Genomic DNA, 20,775 nt, shown 5'->3' with positions numbered 1-20,775 from the left:
AGAAGCAGCTCAGTTGAGGTAGCTGGAAAGAAAGCTGCAGCAGCACAGCAGCTTGGCAGCCAAGGCAGCAGTCAGCAGCAGCATCAGCTCCACAGGAGCACTTCACAGCAGGTACCTGGACTCAGCAAAGATCAGTTTCTTTCAGCTGCACTACACAGCAGCTACTAAAACAGCAAGTTAATCTAAGATGCAAGAATGCAATGCATGATGCAGATAGCAGTGCAGAGAGAATATGCAAGATGAATATGCAAGTGAGGCTAGATGAACTAAATGCAAGGAGAACAGCAAATAAGAATGCTTCGAAAACACAACGCCAAGTCCCCGGCAGCGGCGCCAAAAACTTGGTAGCTCTCTAAAAGAGTCACAAACTATACTGCAAGTGCACAGGGTCTAGTGTATAGAACAGGGCAAGCAGGGTCGAACCACAGAGACTGAGGTGTGCAAATTAAAGAAGTGCTAAATATTCTAAGCTATGAAAAAGACAGTGCAGTGAGAACAATGAGAAGGCAGTGTAAATAGAAAAGCAAAGCCAAGAGGCAGTGAACAGGGCATTGAAGATGATGAGTGAGCAAAGCAGGAAGAATCAAGGCAATGTAACAAAAACAGTGACAGTGACCAAAGGTCATAGGCAGTGGGTGAGCATGGTGAAAGCAAACAAAGCGATGATGCCTAAGGCAGTGAATTAAAGAACCAAAGAAACAAAGAAAACAAATCAGTGCAGTGAGCCAAAGGCAGTGGCAAAGAATAAGAAAAACTTAACCAAACAAAACATGGGAAAGAAATTGTGGATGGGAAGTGTAAGGAGATGGATGAGAATTCCCTTCACCTAGCTAGTTCACCTAGGTTAAGTTTTTGTCATATGTCTAGTTAACTAACCTTACAGCCTTAGCTAACCCCTAGTATTGGCTGTCTGTTTAAGGCACAACCAATCACAGACTAACTAGGCAGTGGCTTACTAACTAATGTAGCTGATTAACTCCTTAGAGCCACCACTGACCCCTCTAGCATGTGGTCTTCTTACAACACCACTAATCACAAATCAGTTGGGCTTTTAGGAATCTAACTAGCCTAAGCTATTTTGAGTTCAACAAAAACCATCCTAATAGCTAACCATCATGGTTCAAAGGTCTTCTCTGAGGTTTAAACAGGGAAAATACATGATCATGTGTAGAAACAATACAAACATGCTAATTAACACAAACATAACATGACAGATGGATACAAAACATCACAGGAACAAACATCACACACAGAACACAACAGGATATTACACTAAACATGAACACAACATGAACAGCACAAAAATGATCATTAACAGAACTTGGTTCTGGACACACTGGCTAATCCAGGCATGAATCTCTCTTCACCTAATAGTTCCCCTTTTATACCCAAATTATCAAATTAGGGTTTACACCCATTTTCCCCAAAAATCTCCAATCGACAGTACAATTAGGGTTTCCCCTTTTTCTAGTGTTCTGGGTCTAATTTTTCCCATAACCCTACTCTCATCCTCTCTTAAGCAGTTCTATTACATCAATTGGGGTTTTCTAGAAAAACCCTAAATTATAAAGAAAATTAGGGTTTTCAGACTTGGGAGAAAATTACCATACTCTTCTGATTTCGTTGTCCCCTCTGCGATTAAGCTCATACCCATGCTTCCACTTGCATATGCGCTCTTGAAACACGCCTCAATGTTGTCTTCTGATGGAACCCTAGTTCTGTCTTTCTAGGTTTTAGCGTCTGATGGAGAAGCTATAACCGAGGAAGAGAGAAGTTGAGGTTATGGTCGAGGCGGTCGGTTTTGGGAAGGTGGTGGTGGCAGAACTGTGGAGGTAGGAGTGAAGGCTGGTACGGTGGAGGCAGGAGTTGCAGTTGCAGCTCTGCAACTGTCGGTGAAGATGGGAAGAAGAAGAAAGAGAAGAAGAGAAATGGAATGGGTAGTTCTCGATGGATTTTTTAGGGTATGGGATGTTCTGGTGTGAGTCGGGTTCATCAAGAGATGATGTTTCACGAGCTGGGCCATCGGATCATTAAGTTCAGATGGAATCGAACGACTTTAAGGAAGGGGATGGAAGCGACCGTAGGATTTTTTTGGTACAACTAAATAGACGGATCCAGATGGAGTTAGTTGTTGTAATGTGTGTCGGGAGCTTCGGATCTTGATGACCTAAAATGCAGCGACCATTGGATTGTTGAGATGATCGGATCGGACGGCTGGAGAGGGAAGCGGGTTTGGATATTGGAAATGGGTTTGGGTAGGGGTTTTGGATCTTGGGTATGCCAAGCCCATATCTTCTTTAAGAACACTTCTTCTTCTTCAAGCCCACTTCTAATTGATCCGGCTCTTGCAAACACCAATCTTCGCTTCCTCCTAGCGGGAGTCTTTGCCGGTTCTATGCTCTTTTCTCTCCGCAACTCATCCAAACTTTATTTATTACCTAAAAATGCAAAATTAAGTAAGAAAAATATTTATTCTTGAAAACAATGAAAATACAGAATATGGGATAAAATGTAGAATTAATGCATAAAAGATGAGTTAAATGCCAACAAAAAGGGATAAATATATACAATATTTGGCACTCATCAATCACCGTTGTTGAAGATCTAACAATGATAAGACATAGTTATCGATCATTGTTATGCAATGTCATAGTATTATTACACAGCGTCAAAGTTCAATTGTATCACAACTTCAACAATAATACTATGGTGATATGTATCACTCCCCCTTAGTCAATACTCCATCTCACATGGAAACCACTCCCCCTTACACAATGATCCGAAAACCATATGTATTTGTAGTGTGAACTACATATTAATTCTCCCCCTTTTTGTCAATAAAATTGGCAAAGGTACAAGAACGGGATCATAATGAAATTTCCGAGAGAGACATTTCATGACAAAAGGAAAAAAAATACATACCAACTAATTTAGATGCAATCATAAAACTGAAGCTAAATACATTCATCAAGGAGTTTAAAGATACAAGATAACCCCTCTAAAATTCCACAGCCGCGCACCTCTCAAGATATGACCATTAAGCACAAGTTCAAAAGAACTCTCTCCCATTTGATGTCATTCCCGAAGGAACAACAAGAGCGACCTTAATTTCGAAAGAAAAGAAGGATTTTTATTGGACACAAAAGACCATGAGAATGATTTCCTATATCCAACAACTCAATCAAATTAATCACAAGTAAACCCATGATTAATTTAATCGGAATACGCAATCAAATTAAACACAAAAAGTGATCAATTCAATTGATTATGCTCAACACAAGAGAAATTATGGAGACTGTAATTAATCTAATTGGAATACACAACCAAACTAATCACATAAGTAATCAATTTAATTGTCATTTGTTTTGCTCGACATAAGAAAACTTACGAAGCAATAACTAAATAACCAAACAAGATGATTAATTTAGTTCAATATGCTCGACATAACATATCTCACGGAACAACAACTAAGCTAAAAAATCAACTTGGTTGTATAGTGCTCAACATAAGACACGTTACACAGCCTCACAGTAATACATAAAATATGGATCAGGGATGATCAATACTGCAGAATACACAAGGATTCGTTCTATTTTCCACCACTATTTTCATAAAGATATTAATAGACATAATCCTTGGAAAACAAAAGATTTTAACCTACCTTCCATCAAGTATTTGACAATATAGGCTTAACTTTTGTATTTGTCAAAAGTCCATTCATTATTTTACCAGTACTTTAATACCGATCACGAACGACTTTAGTTTTGACAAAGTATGGGACGAACATAGTTCACGGATGTAAACACCAATCTCTCATAAAAAATTGCAATATAAAAAATCATAAAGATTAATACTGCAAAAACATCATCTTCCAAATAGTTCTTAGAATTTAAACCAATAAACCTAAAAAAGAACAAGAAGATGAAAAATAATAGCTATGTGTAGTCACAATCCTTGCTATTCCAATCCTTGTTAAAGGAAAACAGACTCCAGTGCTATTCCAAACACGAACTAAGATCATATGGACGGCTCAGAATCCTCATGAGACAACGGGTATTTGAGCTTGTGAACAACAATATTCATTGCAACATTAGAGAGGTGATTCTCTTTGCGAAGATCATTGATGTAAGACTTTATGAGACCATGGTCAGAAGTAACCTTTTCCAACTCAGTTTTCAATGCATCAAGATTTTTCAGAGGAACAATGAGGTCTTGTTTTTCTTCCCCAAAGTACTTAAGAAAGTAATGAATAACTTCAGCAGAAATCATATCATCCTTTTCAGCATCCTCATGAACATAGGAAAAATAACATGAAGCATTAGGATGATCTTCATATACAAGGGTTCTTTTCTTCTTGGACTCAACAATAAAACCTTTTTCAAGGAATCCTCTTGCAAAATCACCATAGCAAGATGAAGAAGAAGACATTCTTGACAACCCACAAACCAACCTAGAGTATGCGTACGTGACTTTTGTAACTCAGTAGGTAAGTATTTAAGGGTTTCTTAGGAAGGTATTTTAGGGTTTAAACAGTTGACTCGTGCCAGAACATGGATACCCTTTCGAGTGCGTCATTACCCAGAAAAGTAAGGCCCACAAACAAAACTTTTGCTACAACCGAGATTAAGACTCAGTAAACTCAATTAGGGAAGCAATTCAGAGTAGTTGTAGCAAGGACCAAAAAAAAAATCCTAACAGCGAGAAACAACATTTTAGAGCAAAACCAATACTTTAAGTAAAACAGGTCTGCAATCAAAAGTTTATCTATGTACGATTAGCTCAACTTAATAGAAGCAAAAACCAAAAGTATACCTAATTATTAACACATCTTACTCAAGAGGATTTTTATGAGTAAGCTCTTTAAACCTTGTGATTAATTAGCACAAGTATGAGCTACATGCTCATCAAGAGATTTGTGTTTATGGTCAAGTCTCTTTTTCCTCCTGAATCCACTACAAAAAAACCAACCAAAGGCTACTTGACCAATGGTAGTGGCCTATTCAAATCTTTAGTTGCATAACAATTTATGCAATTAATGTTAGTTTCCCAGGAGAAGTGGCGTAAGAGGGTGTTGTTTTATGTTTAAAGCAACAAGTTCGCACTGGTTAGTTGGTCCCCATGTCTAAAGCTACTAGTTTGGCTAGTTGGCCAACAGATGTCACCTAATAGGTAAAGTCACTAATTTGTGTAGTCGTCAGGTTATTAGCGAAAATATTAAGGCAACAACTATCTTTTAATTGTTTAATAGATTTTGCATTTAGAGATTCATCTAGTGGCCAACAACATAAAACCAATGGCTTTTGTAGTAGTCGTTTCATATGCCTAATGGTTTAAGACACTAATTCTTGTCTAGTTGTGGTTTAAGACACTAGTTATTGTCTAGTTGTTCAATAGGTCACGGATAAATTATTTCATGCATTTGCAAAAATATATATGCAACTAAGTTTTAGTAGCCAATCTTTTAGGCTACAAGTATCTCTAATAATCTCTAGTAGCCATGATGGATAAAAGCTACTACCATTACAGCAACAACAGTAGCCAACTCATACATGAAACCAACTTCGGAGTTCCTAAACTTAAAGAGCCACTAGTTCTCTAGATTTTAAATAGGTAATGCTACTAACATCTCAGATGGACCGGTGAGAGGGCTGATCTGGGCTTGACCGGTGCTACGGACCCAGACCTGGAAAAAAAGTCCATCCGTAAATAACTTCCCAAATTTAATGCATTACCAAATATTAATAAATAAATATTAATTGAATTTCTATAATTAACAATAAATACTAAAAAAGAGATATACCAAAAATAATTTTTTATTTAATAGCATTCGTTAAAACAAAGAAGTTTCCAAACAAAAAAATCAAGAATATCGTAATCCCACCCGAGATATCAGGACCACAAGACCAAAAAAAAAGAGAAAGTTCTTCTAAGATCTAAGCTAGATCTTTCTAAAAAGAGACTCTAAATAACAGAAATAATAAATGCATCTAAACCTCAACATATTCTTCTTCATCATCCTCTTCGAGTTCCCTGTCCGGATTCTCCTCGTCATCTTCTTCTTGACCATCTGCAAAGGCCTCTACATCCTCCTCTTTAGCTTCCATATCACTACCTTCAAAGGCATCTCGATGTTCATGAATTTGACTCCCGTGCACATCAGCATCTTCATCATCATCTTCCGCTTCATCTTCAGATGATAATTCCATAGCCGACATGCCATTTTTAACAAGATATTCATTCAACCACTTCTTTGTCGCGTTCGGACCTGTTTATTTCTTAAGCCTTTTGTTTTCCTGTTCCAAGGATGCCATTCTTACTTTCAATTCGACCATTTCTTCTTCTTTTTTCTGGTATAAACTGTAGTTAGTTGGATGAGCCTTGCGACGACGTTTACCCGAACATCCAGCATTACGAACTTTGTTAAATATCTCTTCTGGAGTGTCATTAGTTTCTCCCCGATCTGCGGCTTCCTTCATGGCTTTCATTTTTTCCTGCACATTAATTCAAAACACAAATTAATCACAAAGTAGGCAACCAGAATCAAATGAGTTTGGGCAGGCAATAGCAGGTTGAAGGAAAAAAAGAAATACTGACTACAAAGTAGAATTCCAGAATAAAGAACCGTACTTAATGTGGCCACTATTCACAAAAATTCCCATAATAAAGAACCATACTTATTCACAAAAATTCTACCAGGAGCAGTTTTCACTTAACCGATGATAAGAAACTCAAAACTCTGATATAAAAATGCTGCATATTTTTCTTCACTTAATCTTTTGGCAGAATGAGCACAACAGTGCATAGCATAATTTTGCAATTCTATCTGTGCAAATCATGATTGTGTAAATAATAATCTATAAATAGATACATATCAAACATGTTTCATCAATGAAGGATTATTTCTTACACTCATTTCTTTGCATTTGGCGTTGATTTTCTTTTCAGGGTCATGGGTTCGTCGGAAGAAAGTCACTGGATCACAAGGCTCTCCGGCTTGCAGCTTTGAAATGGAATACATCATCATATAAAACAACATATCATGTAATAAACACATCTGACTCGTAAACAATATCATTAAATAAAAAAATTGAAGCAGGCATAATATATACCAACTCGTATTCGATACTAGTGAAACTTTTGTTGCCATTACTGTGGTTGATACCGTTGAGTTGCTTCGCAGCCGCAGCAAGACGTCCTCTTTCAGAATTTTTCTATCGCATGAGGTAAAATGTAAGTTAATATGAAGTTAAGTGTAAGAATGCAGACAAATATAAGACAAAATGTTAATAAAAGATCACCCACCCCAACTCTTCAAGTTCAATCTATATATATAACCTTATGGAAAATCTGCCATAACCAAAACCAAACTCTTGTATATGATGTAAGCTACTTTACATCCACATATAATTTATATTCTAAACGAAAAATACAACAAGAAATGATAGCAAGGGTTTGCAAAAAATGAGTTCAGCTGTATAACAGTGCCCTTGGCAGTGCATTCTTGTTTTCAAACCAATAATGAAGTGCAATTTTAAGAAAAAAAAGAAAAGATAACTTGTATAGTGTTTTCCAGTTCCACATATCATACCTAATTGTCCACTCCCATGACTTAAAAAAAACATCATATGTAAACAGTAAGCAAATAGATATACCTTGAACGCATCGGTGGTGAAGTGCTCACACATGTGAGCCCAATCACGTTTGTTGGGGAAATCTTCGGGAGGTGTGCCAAAGCCTCCAGGTGGCCATCTGATCCAGCGAACCCATCACCCCCAGCTTTTATGTATGCTAGACGAAGTTTGTGCCTGTATGCCTTATAGGCATTCCTCATCACGTCTTTGATCACTTTGACAGCCACTTCATCATCAGGAACGAGAATAAAGTGGTCTTATATGGCCGAAAACAACTTATTAGAGATAGCAACTAAAAAAATTCTAAACTAAGAATAAAATAAGTAACATTAAATTATTTATACCCGGACACTCTGGATCACTCGGGCAATCTTCTGTTCAGGCATATCATCAAATTTATCATATGTTAGTGGGCAATTGTCCCTTTGCCTTACCCACGACCCAATAGAGTTTATAAGCTCATGTCTATAGTGACCACAAATTTTTTCTTTAAAAACGTACACACTTACTTTCTCCTTCCCCCTCTTGGCAACCGCAAGATTAGTCGTTTTCTTTCTTGTGGTACGTTGTGTTCGACCTATTTAAGAAATCAAAGATAGCATACATGGAAATTATTAGCTAGCCAGAAAAAAACAACATTAAAAAACAAAATGCCTCTCACATAAATATACCATCTTGCAGTGAATAGCCAACTTCTTCATTATTTGCTACAGGAGAATTAGACGTTGATCGCGATCGGTTGGGTTGCGAAAAATTATGGTTTTCAGCTGGAGAATCATGTAGATTGTTCCACTGTTGTGATCGGCGAGATTGCTGCGAAGATGAACTTCGAAGAGCATTATGCTGTGATTGATGAGATGTTGAACTTTGAATAACTTTTTGTGTTGACCGACGAGATGGCTGAAGAGATGCTTGTGTTCGATTATTATGCAATTGATTTGAACGTTGTTGTATTTCATTCTCTGCGGGAGGTGGTACAGAACGACGACCTTGACTTCTCATAGGGCTATGTAGACCATTGTATTCCTTCTCCAGATTTCTGTGTACTCCTGTGCGGTGTTCTCTAGGGGATATCCTTGGAGTTAACAGAAAATCATTGTTCAGAGGTGATTCCATTGGATGCACCGCGCATGATATTCCACCAGCCCTACTTCTCTGAAGCACAGGTGACTCAATTGGTGAACGACTTGGCAGCACAGGACGTGTTCTTCCACCTCCCCTTCCTCCATCCACTGGTGACTCGATTGGTGCATGGCTTGGCAACGCCCGACCTGTTCTTCCAACTCCATTTCCGTCGTGCACCATTGACTGAGCTGCTTGCAAGCGACTGCTAAAGTCATTCAATTGGTGTTCTTGTCCCTCCTTGTTTTTGTCTCCTGCAGTATGACATTTAAGTAAGGCATACATATTAATTGCTAAAATTACCTAACAATACACAACATAGTTTATTGGTTCTATAAGGCAGAATTCAAGAAACATTTGAAAAATTGCAAGCACTCTATTGAGCATCAATCAGCAAACACTACACTGTGTACTATTACTTGTCATTGAAAATTATACAGAAAATGGCATGTAAAATTCTAACTCAGTTTACTTGTTCAAAACTGAAAATGTTATTAAGAGAGGAGATTTAGATACAAAAAAAAGGTTATTGGTTACCAATAAATTGAGATTGCTGCACATTTCTTGGATTTCCTCCCTGTCGTGTGTACATGGGATTCGCAATTGCAGTTGAGGAAGCTTTAGCTCTTCGCTTCTGTTCTTTTTGTTTTTTAGTAGTGGATTCTAGAAAACAACCATACATATTAATCAACACACAACACAAACAGAAGTTTATGCCTTCATTAAATCATAAGGTTTATTCTTAATTTACCGTATTTTCGACGCAAGGCGGAATCCCCAAAAAATAGGTCTCGAGCCATATCTGATGAAATAAAAACACCTAAAAATTATTGAGAATAACAAATCCACAGATATATACATTTAAGCACACAATTCAACAACCATTTGATCCGTATGATAAATCCTCAAAATGTTGATAAAATCAATTTAACCACTAGAATACATATTGAAATCCATTATACCAATAATTTTTTTAATACCCAGCCATTCGCAAAACTCAATTCATGAAAGGAACAAGTTATAACACTGAGGCGTAAAACTCAATTCATGACAGTATCAAAACAAGAAAAATTTAACCCAAAACATGAAGAAAAAAGACACGAAGATATTCTTCCAAGATTAATATTCAAAAGAAACATACCAGTAAGAACACAACAACCCAAATTAGATAAGTTCCCTGTCGAAAAAAAATACAGAAAAAATCAATTAGGTTTTGATACAAAAAATCAAGCTTAGGGTTTGAAGAGAAAATTGAAAAGAAAATACACCTTCGTAAGATGGAGCTGAGATTGGATTGCACTCTTCATGATTTTAGGGATCTTTATATAGCCGAACAGATTCACATCAAGCGGGAAAATCCCGCCCAAAAAAATTTCAGATTGAGTTTCATCCCGTTCAAAACAATTTAGGGTTAACTGAGAAAAAATTGAATTTTTTTTCTTCGATATCTTCTTTCCAAAAATCTAGAAAAGTTTCCCTTTTTCTCTAACGAATTCTCGATTCCCTAATTTTCAGCCAAAATATTCCACGAAATTTTTTCCTTCCTTATCTCGGTTCTCTCTGCTCTGCTCTGTAACGAAATTTTTTCCTTCCTTAATTATCTCGGTGATGGACACGCCCAAATCTTTGTTGTGCCTGTTACATAGAGAAAGTTTGGTGGATAATACCACCGGCATTGACTCGTCAAAGTAGGGACCACCTACTCAAGATAAAGATAAATGAGTTTATTTTTTCTATAAATATAGACAAACCGTGATTTTTTCATGGTGAAATCACCATGTGAAACACAAAAATGTGGTACCACATAAAATCTAAAGGCCACTTCCTATTGTCTCCAGGTGGATCACAGGAGTTTCTCTCTTGCGGTGATTTCATGGTGTCTAGCACAACCGATATTTTTAATCCTTAAGGATTCTTTAGAATCCCATGAGTGACACGAGTCAAGGTCTTGAACCTTCTATGTATCGACTTAATTGAGGTCGAGGGCAATAAATATAAAACATTGTAATACAGTTCCACATTTCTTTCTTTATCTTTTTTTTTGTATTATACTAATTTAGTATGTTCATTTAGACTATGATATGTTGGCTGCGTGAGCCGGTGATTACACAACAATGCCTTATTTTTATTTTTATTAGTCCGCTTAGATTTTTTTTTTCTTTTACATAAAGAGAATTAGGCAGATAAAAAGTTCGGAGCAATTGCAAATTACGCTTTCACGTATTGGTCTCGTACAACGGTATAGTGAAATGTTAGTAATTTTCGTTATTTACAAATTTAAATAGAAAAAGAAATATGTAAAAAAAATCATGGACCCCAATCCCTTCCCTATCAGGCTACCACTTACATATTCATTGATCTGTCTCTAGCCCAGACCGCAATGTTTGAAACTTGAGTTTTTTATCCTGAATTAATTTTATTTTTAGTATCCGTATGATGCATAGACGTGATGTAAAGTAGTAACTCATACCCTTTCGTTTCAAAAATATAGACTTGTTTCATGTATAATTTGTACGTGAAATCGGCCTATATTTCTGAAACCGAGGGAGTATATATGTTGAGTCATAAACGTAACGTACTCGAGGTTGTTTATGATAAAGGCATCGCGCATGCGCCAGGATCTAATATATACAAAGAAAAACCTTTGTTATGTTTTAGGTTGTGGTGGCAAGATAAACGAAAACGTTATTACACTGTCAGAGAGAGTAAGATAAGAGGTTCTTGAAATTGCTTCTATTCGTCCAACCATTAGTAGGGTTCATGATAAACAACAATAACTCTCAATAAAATAAAATGATGCTTCTTGGATCTGTTTGTAAATTGAGGATAATTAATCTGATTTTGGTACAAACGTTCAAAAATTGAAGTGACCGAGGTACTTCAAAAGTCGTCTGTAATATTTAAGTTTCGACCATGTTTTTCAATCATTACCAATATCAAATGTTGGACTCTATTGCAATAGATGATCATTTAGGTGATCTTGATCCAGTAGATACACCTTTTGCAAAATCCGATAGTTAATCCGATTTTGGTACAAACGTTCAAAAATTTAAGTCACCGAGTAACTTCAAAAGTCTTCTTTGATATTTTAAGTTTCGACCATGTTTCCCAATCATTACCAATATCAAATGTTGGATTACGTTGCAATAGATGATCATTTAGGTGATCTTGATCTAGGAGATACACCTTCTGCAGAATCCAATAGTTAATCCGATTTTGGTACAAACGTTCAAAAATTGAAGTCACCAAGGAACTTCAAAAGTCATCTGTGAGATTTTAAATTTCGACCATGTTTTCCGATTGATACCAATATCAAATGTTGGAATACATTGCAATAGATGGTCATTTAGGTGATCTTGGTCCAGGAGATACACCTTATACAAAAAATAAGTACGTAATAATTAAATAACCTGATTATATGAGGATAGTTAATCGATTTTGGTTCAAACGTACGAAAATTGAAGTCACCGAGGAACTTCAAAAGTTGACAGTGAGATTTTAAGTTTCGACCATGTTTTCCGGTCGATACCAATATTAAATGTTGGACTACATTGCAATAGATGATCATTTAGGTGATCTTGATCCAGGTAAATATTTATATAAATTATGTTGCGCGTTAGCTAAATCTATAAGCGTATCGTATGAGATCGAATAAATTATGGAGTCAGGTAAATATTTATATAAATTATGGAGTGAGGTAAATATCTGAATTATATTTGGCTTCTCTGATTATCCATCAGACATATAAAACGTTGGCCGACCTCACTCATTTCCACCCGGATTTCAATAGTGATAGTCAACATTGGTTCAACCCACTCAAGGTGACACATGTGTGTACATTTTGGTGGTCTAATCCATACAGTGAATCCATATTTATTGACTTTCTTATCAGTCTCAATTTTGTTAAGTTTGATGAGTTTAGACAGGGAAAAAAAATAAAGGAAAACGTTATTACACTGTCAGAGAGAGTAAGATAAGAGGTTTTTGAATTTGCTTCTATTCGTCTAACCATTGGTGGGGTTCATGATATCTATCATCCGCCATTAACTTTGATTAGTACATCCAATTCAATGTAATGTGGAAATAACAAAGTTTGAACATCGACCATCCATTTTTTTGATCAAGAACAATAACTCTCGATAAAATAAAATGCTACTTCTTGGATCCTTTTGTAAATTGAGAACTCAATAAAATATGTTCAGTTGGGATTAGGTTCGAAAACGTTGGATTACGTTGCAAATGATGTTTATTTAAGTGATTTTAGTCAACGCGATACAATTATACAAAAAATTAATAACCCAATTATATAGTTAATCATATTTTGGTACAAACGTTCGAAAATTGAAGTCACCGGGAAACTTCAAAAGTCGTCTTTGAGATTTTAGTTTCGACTATGTTTTTCAATCAATGTCAATATCAAATATTGGACTACACTACGATAGATGGTCATTTAGGTGATCTTGGTCCAAGATATACACCTTCTGGAACAAATAAGTACGTAATAAATAAATTACCTGAATATATGAGGATAGTTAATCTGATTTTGGTTCAAACGTATGGAAACTGAAGTCACCGAGGAACTTCAAAAGTCGTCTATGAGATTTTAAGTTTCGACCATGTTTTCCGATCAATACCAATATCAAATGTGGACTCCATTGCGATAGATGATCATTTAGGTGATCTTGGTCCAAAAGATACACCTTGTGCAACAAATAAGTACGTAATAATTAAATAACCCGACTATATGAGGATAGTTAATCCGATTTTGGTACAAAAGTTCGAAAATTAAAGTCACCGAGGAACTTCAAAAGTCGTTAGTGAGATTTTAAGTTTCGACTATGTTTTTCGATCAATACCAATATCAAATGTTGGATTACGTTGTAATTGATGATCATTTAGGTATTGGTCCAGGAAATATACCTTGTTCAACAAATAAGTGATAATTAAATAACCTGATTTTATGAGGATAGTTAATCTGATTTTATTACAAACACTCAAAACTTGAATTCACCGAGGAACTTCAAAAGTCATCTGACAGATTTCTTAGTCAAGGCTATTCTTATAACTCCGTGATATCTCACCAGTGACCTTGGATTAATAGATATCTCATTTTTGACTCAACCACCCATAAATATTAATTGGTGGGGGTGGGTAGTCAAATGAGATTTCTATGGACTTTCATAGATTTTTAATTTGAGTGACTCCCAGAGATTCTTTGAAAATCTATAGAGTCTTTGTGACTTGTGCAGAGAAAAAAAGGAGATTTATAGGGACAAGAAAATGAGTCTTGTAGAAATTTTATGTGATTTGTAGAGACAAAATTGTATAATATCCCCTGATTAATTCCAGGAATTGCCGATTTTTTTATTATACACGTTACAGTAATAATCAAAGTACCATGACTACCTGATAAAATATGTGTCCATTGTGAAAATAAATTTCACTGCTGTCATATGCTAAAATTTTATTAACTTTATTCCACTCGTCCGCCATTGTATTTTCTTTGTTATCTCACTGGTGAAAGCAGCTTGTTACATTTTTCTACTTTTTACTCATCATAATTTCACAAAAGATGGGTACTTTTTATTTTGATTTCAACAAAAAATTGTCACATGGTCGGGGCAGAAGAACGATACAAAGAAACAGTGGGAGGATGTTATCAGTCGCATGTGTTTTTATCTCCACTTACTTTCCTTTTTTTTTTCCTTCCCTAGATCTATTTTTGTAAAGATATCTAGAAAATTTCAGCACAAAATCTCAGCAAAATCATCTCTAAAAATCACACTCAAAATATCCCGCGAAATTAACCCGCCAATTTTCGATATCCCCTAAAATTTATCTGAAAATCTCTTAAAGAAATGCTGCATAAATCTCTAAACTTTTCTCTGTATCCATCGCATCCTCTCACCATCCCAAGAACAAACCTTTTCTGGTTATTCATTCAGATATGCCTTCATAGCTAAGGTTAGGATTCTGCAAACCTTTTTAGGAATTCGTTTTGGTTTTGTTGATTCAATTTCTGTAAGTTAGGATTTTTGGTTTTATTGTTGCTAGGAAAACATGCTAGATCTAATTGTTTAAGTAACTATTGTTGGCGAAAAGAAAATCAATCTCATAATCGTTTTCATTCAAAAAAAAAAGGAAAAAAAGAAAAGAACATTCAATTCTCAATTCGGTTTCAATTTTCTCTATTAAAAACATCTAGTTTATCTGATTAAAGGATGTACTAGTTCGATTTATTTCTAAATAAACGATTTACTGTTTGCTATTATTTGATTAAATCTTTTAATCATGTCTATTTGGACCGAAAAAACAATTTTATGTTAGATTTCGTAATAGGAGAATTGTTCATGGATTGGTTATCAATTAGATGTGTTCCTTCAAAATTCAATTATTCACATGTACTGAAAGGGTGGTGCAATTGCTGATGCTAGACAGGTGTTTGACAAAATGGCTAGATGAATTTTGTGTTGGAGCTTCTGATTTTATTATTATGTTTGGAATTGTTTATGTAAAGAAGAAAAGTGGACTTAGATTGGTTGGTTGCATAACCAAGTAATAAATTATTAACTTTAAATCTTGTCATCATGGCATTATAAGAATTTAGCATATCTAGCAGGATTTTGGTTCAATGAACTTAATGTTACTAATGAACTTACTGTTGGTTGTGCTACGTAGACTCAAGTAATTGCAAATGGTTTTGGTGCTTGTGTAGTTCTTTTTGCTGTTGGTGGACATGTCTTATAATTTTGCTTTTTAATGTACATAAGAGAGTATTCCCGTGGTCATCTAGTTTTGTAGAGTTTGGTTGTTACAAGTTATCTGGTGCATATTTTGATCTGTGCATTTTTATGTTGGTTATGATCTGTTTTTCGATTTGTATTGGTGAAGACCATTTTTAATCCCTACATTGCTGAACTAGCTAGGTGACAGTTTAGATGAATTCTTGTTCCTTATGCTTAAAATTTTAATGTACTCACCTGCAATGGGGTTCAGATAAGTCGTGTTCCTTTTGTGTTTAACCAGATTATTGCTTTCGACCAGATTTCTTATCAATGTTTTATTATTTGTTTGTCTTAGGTTAAAGAGATAACCTAAGTGTCACTATGGATTTTCAAGAATTTGCATCTAATTCTCCGCCTTGTTTTCCCTCCATTGTTTTCCTTTCTTTTTTTAGGATTTCATTTGCCCCAATTCACTATTTTGCTGAGTGTTGAGACTTGAGAACAAACATCAAAAAGCAGAGGAGGAAACTGAGCAGGTATGTTTTTATTAATATTATTATTTTATTTTTTTATAGAATTTTGAATGATTAAACTTTAATTTATGTGATAATAAAGCATGTGATACCTGCATTGTATGTCGACTTTGTGTTTATCAAATCGAATCGTGTTAGGTAGTCAGTTTGTATGGTTAGTAATATTGGGTTTTGTTTGAATTAAGGCTTATTGTGCACCACTGGAGAATGTATTTATGCATATAACATGTTTATAATATCACCTCTATTATTGTTGGTACTTGAGTTTCAAATATATTTCTTGTTTGATAAGGATGCAAAGAGTAGTAAAAGGATATATGGTAGAATATAAATACTTGCTATAGTTAGTCTTAGCCTCTTCCATCGTCTATGTCGATGAATAAAATTATATATGTATGGGAAGTGGAATGACTTGATTGAGAATTTGAATTTGAATTTCTTACGAACACTTTTTTTACTAATCTCACTTTATTGTTTTCCAGGGGTCCTCCTAAAGTGTATTTGTAAGCTGCTGCCCAGATTAGTTGGATTTAAAGAGATTACCCTGGCGTTCAGTATGGATTTCCTAGAAGATGAAACTATCGACAAAAGTTGGTTGGAACTGCCAAGAAATCATCCCGACTATCAAGCGGGTGTCAAAAAGTTCTTGAAATTTTCATGTCGCGACTTAGAACCAGGGGAGGACATAAGGTGTCCGTGTATAATGTGCAATAACAAAAACTTACGTACACCAAGTGTAGTGGAGGGACATATAATGTGGAAAGGGTTTCTGCAAGGATATGCCCATTGGATATACCATGGGGAGGGTGAAGAGGAGGACTATACGTCTACTGGTACTGTGATTGGGGATGAGGATTATAAATGAGATGGTGCCTGCATAGTGACGCAGTTTGCACCACTGACGAAGACGATGACTTTGAACTAGGCGATATGGGATTCTAATAGTCTGCATTTGGGGAAGGTAAAGTTTATGCGCGCTGTTCACGTGTATACAGTAGTCAAGTTTTTATTTTTGTTTACGAGGAATTCAACCTTTTTCCGTCTTGTTTTGGTTGTATGGAACTTTTTAACTATATTTTTGGTATGTGCAGCTATATTACAGTGGCTCATTCATGTCTTTTAGTCATTGTTTTTCTCTTGGCAATGAAGTAGGTTTAGAATTGCACTACTGGAAATGTCTTCAATCCTGCAGTGGTTGCTTGGTTATGCAGTCACTTCATGCGTTGTAAACTGCTGTAGTCTCTATCTGTTGGTGATCTGTAGTCCAGGTGATACTGATCTTGGCGTCTGCATAACGATTCTGAACATCTACAATGAGTTTTCTATTTGTGCAGCGATTTCCAGATTGATGTAGGCATGTTCGCCCACTGCAAACTGCTGCAGTTTACATGTATTTGGTATGCATTCGCTATGATCACATTCTTAGAGTGGGGTTTTAATGTGTATCAAATCTTTGTTGGTCGGCAGCGTAGTGCTTTCACCTGCAGAACTTGTTTTTATTTTGCAGTCTCATTCCTTGTCCCAGTTCTTGTCTGTTGAGACTGGATTTTGTTTATGATGTAACCTTGTATTTGGCTTGGCCTTTTCTTTCAATATAACTTTTCAATTTTAAAAAGAAATAATAGCATTTGCAGTCAGTGTTCCATCTCAAAGCTCCACTATTAGCCATAAACAACCCCTTTTCAGATCATTTCTTAATAGCCAAAATAGCCAGCTAAGTACTTGATGCTCCAGCTTAACCATTCTTAACCCTTGAATAAAATTTATTTGGCAGCAAAAACTTAAATATAATTATGTAACCTCCATCATGCAAAAAATTGCCTTTAGACTAGACGAATGACAATAGAGTTTTCAATCAGAATTCATGTGCACAAGCCTACTACTTTAACTAGCCAACTCGAGTCTTCTTACATCGCACTAAGGATTCGGCCCGAAAATTATATAATTATACATAATTCAATTTTCATTGAATTATGTATCACATTCACTTGAATAGATCACTCCCTCATTAAATTAATTAGTCCCCTTAAGTGAAGCTACTAAGATATTGGTTCCCAAAGGTAGCTCAATGTATATGCCTACTGTAGTTGGCATGGTTAATTCCCAAAGGTTTAATCAGCTAGGTTTACTGGTAGTTGTGCTACTTTAGTGGCTGAATAGAGGGTTAGGCAACTAATATGCCGCCGTTGTTTTTTTCCAAGTGGTTGAATGTCTCAAGATACTAGTGCATTCGTTTAGTTGGCGCATACTTATTTCTAATGGGTTTTAGAAACTGTAGTTGCTTACCGTTTAGTGGCTTAAATCAATACACACCCCCAGTTGCCTTCCCTAGTGGCTTAAACTGTTAAGCAACTAAATTTTCTCTGCTGTTGCAAAAATTTAGTAGCCTTTTGTCAGTTTTTTTGTAGTGATCTAGAGAGGGATCCCTTTTTATGTGAGAAATTATCATAAAACTTACTGTCATCAACATACGAGACATAGTTTGAGTTCTTACCAGAAGAATTTTGGTTTGAGGAGGAAGACAACCTGTTGACGGATTCTTTATACCCTTCAATTATCTCTTTCAGATTATCTCTCATTTTATCAATTTTTCTTCTTTCTTCTGAACTTCCTTTCTCATCAAGGGCAGCGTTATTTCCAGAGACCATGACTCAATCTTCCTTTAGACGGTGTTTATTAAGACATATGTTTTGTTCTCGAGTGTTTGAGGAACTCATTTAACTTACTTTCCTGGTAACATACACATGGTAGGTACGAAAACCAATTGGTTTAGTCATACGAATGTCAGTTACACCTTTAAGAATTAAATCTAAGGTGTGTTGAAGTTGGACAAAGGAATTTTTCTTCAACCTAGAGATTCCCTTTTTCTTAACAGAATTCTTTGTCTCACAGACAAGACATACTTTCTGATCATGAGAATGATTAGATAGTATAATCTTAATATCATTGTTAGAAGATTTCTTCCCTCCATTTGATGTGCAACATCCTTGAATGATGGTGACTTCAGGCACATCCGCTTTACTAGAAAGGGCTTCCGTTTTTTCTTCTGAGCATGAACCATATTTAGTTGTGTCAGAAGTACTTGGAATATTAGATTGCTTTGAGCATTCTTGAACAAAGAGCTTACTCAAGTGATGTTCAATTTCCAAGGCATCTCTTTTGAGGCTAGCTTCAAGAGACGTACACGAAGAATGAACTTCAGTATTACCTTTGGGTTTGCAATCTCTTATTACACCAAGTAGAACATTGACATGGTGCTTCAACCGATTGAATCTATCAGCTTGTATTCTAACAAGATGTAGAATCAATTCACTCTCTTCAGCTGAATCTCGTTCATTAATGGAGAGGCTCTCATTTTAAGGGTAATCAGGAATACACATGTCAGTGTTAGTCTGTCTCGTCAGTACAGAAGGTTCATCTATATTCGAGATTGTAGAACCCTTCTCTTTAATAGAGTTAGACGAGATAAAACTTTTATTTCTGGTGACGCGTTTATTAGAGATAGTACTATTGTCCATAGAGTCAGATCGCCACAAACACAGATTTGTAAGGTCTTGAACGTGTTTGCCTGCTCTGATACCAATTGAAAAAGCGGGGGTCTAACAATACCACCCAATATTTCACTTAGCAATGTGGATGGACAAACTCGAATATACTTTTAAGAGAATAAACAAGACAAAATCAATTAAAAGTATATCAACGAGTTTATATCTCTCTTATTGATTTGATGTACTCAAGCAAGAACTGCGAGTTTTAATCAAATACAAGGAATAACTTGGATGGTACCAAAGACCAATATCCAAGGATCAACCAATATCAATCAATAACCAAAGGTACGATTTCCAATTGATTGATTCAAACGCACAACCTGTATTATTTCAATTATATAAACAAATATAATGAGGAAATAGAAATAACACAGACACCAGAAATTTTGTTAACGAGGAAACCGCAAATGCAGAAAAACCCCTGAACTAGTCCAGATTGAACACACAATGTATTAAGCTGCTACAGACACTAGCCTCCTCCAAGCTCGGACTGGACTGTAGTTGAACCGCAATCAGTCTCCCACTGATCCAAGGTACAGTTGTACTCCCTACGCCTCTCATCCCAGCAGGATACTGCGCACTTGATTCCCTTAGCTGATCTCACCCACAACTAAGAGTTGCTACGACCCAAATTCGAAGACTTGACAATAAACAAATCTGTTTCACACAGACAAGTCTATCAAAGGATCAATCTGTCACCCACAAATAAACCCTAAAAGGTTTTGTTCCGTATTTTGATAATAATCAAGATGAACAGGAACCAATTGATAATCCGGTCTTATATTCCCGAAGAACAGCCTAGAGTTATCAATCACCTCACAACAATTTTAATTGTATGGTAGCGAAACAAGATGTTTCGGAATCACAAAAAATGATACGAAGATGTTTGTGATTACTCTTTATATCTTGCCTATCGGAGATGTCAATCTCAAGCCAATCAATCTGATTGTACTCGTACGATAGAAGATGCAAGATTAGATGACACAACTACGATAAAAGTAGTATCGGCCTGGCTTCATAATCTCAATGAAGTCTTTAAGTCGTTAACCTGGTTTTAGAAAAAGAAAACGAAAGGTTAAAGGAGAACCGACTCTAGTACGCAAACTAGTATCATACGTGAGGTGTGAGGATTAATTTTGCACAGATACTAGAGTTCCCCTTATATAGTCTTTCAAATCAGGGTTTGCAATTAAGTTACCTTGGTAACAAAGCAATC

This window comes from Papaver somniferum, chromosome 11 (genome assembly GCF_003573695.1).
Source record: "Papaver somniferum cultivar HN1 chromosome 11, ASM357369v1, whole genome shotgun sequence".
Taxonomy (NCBI): domain Eukaryota; kingdom Viridiplantae; phylum Streptophyta; class Magnoliopsida; order Ranunculales; family Papaveraceae; genus Papaver; species Papaver somniferum.
This window is presented reverse-complemented; position numbering follows the sequence as displayed.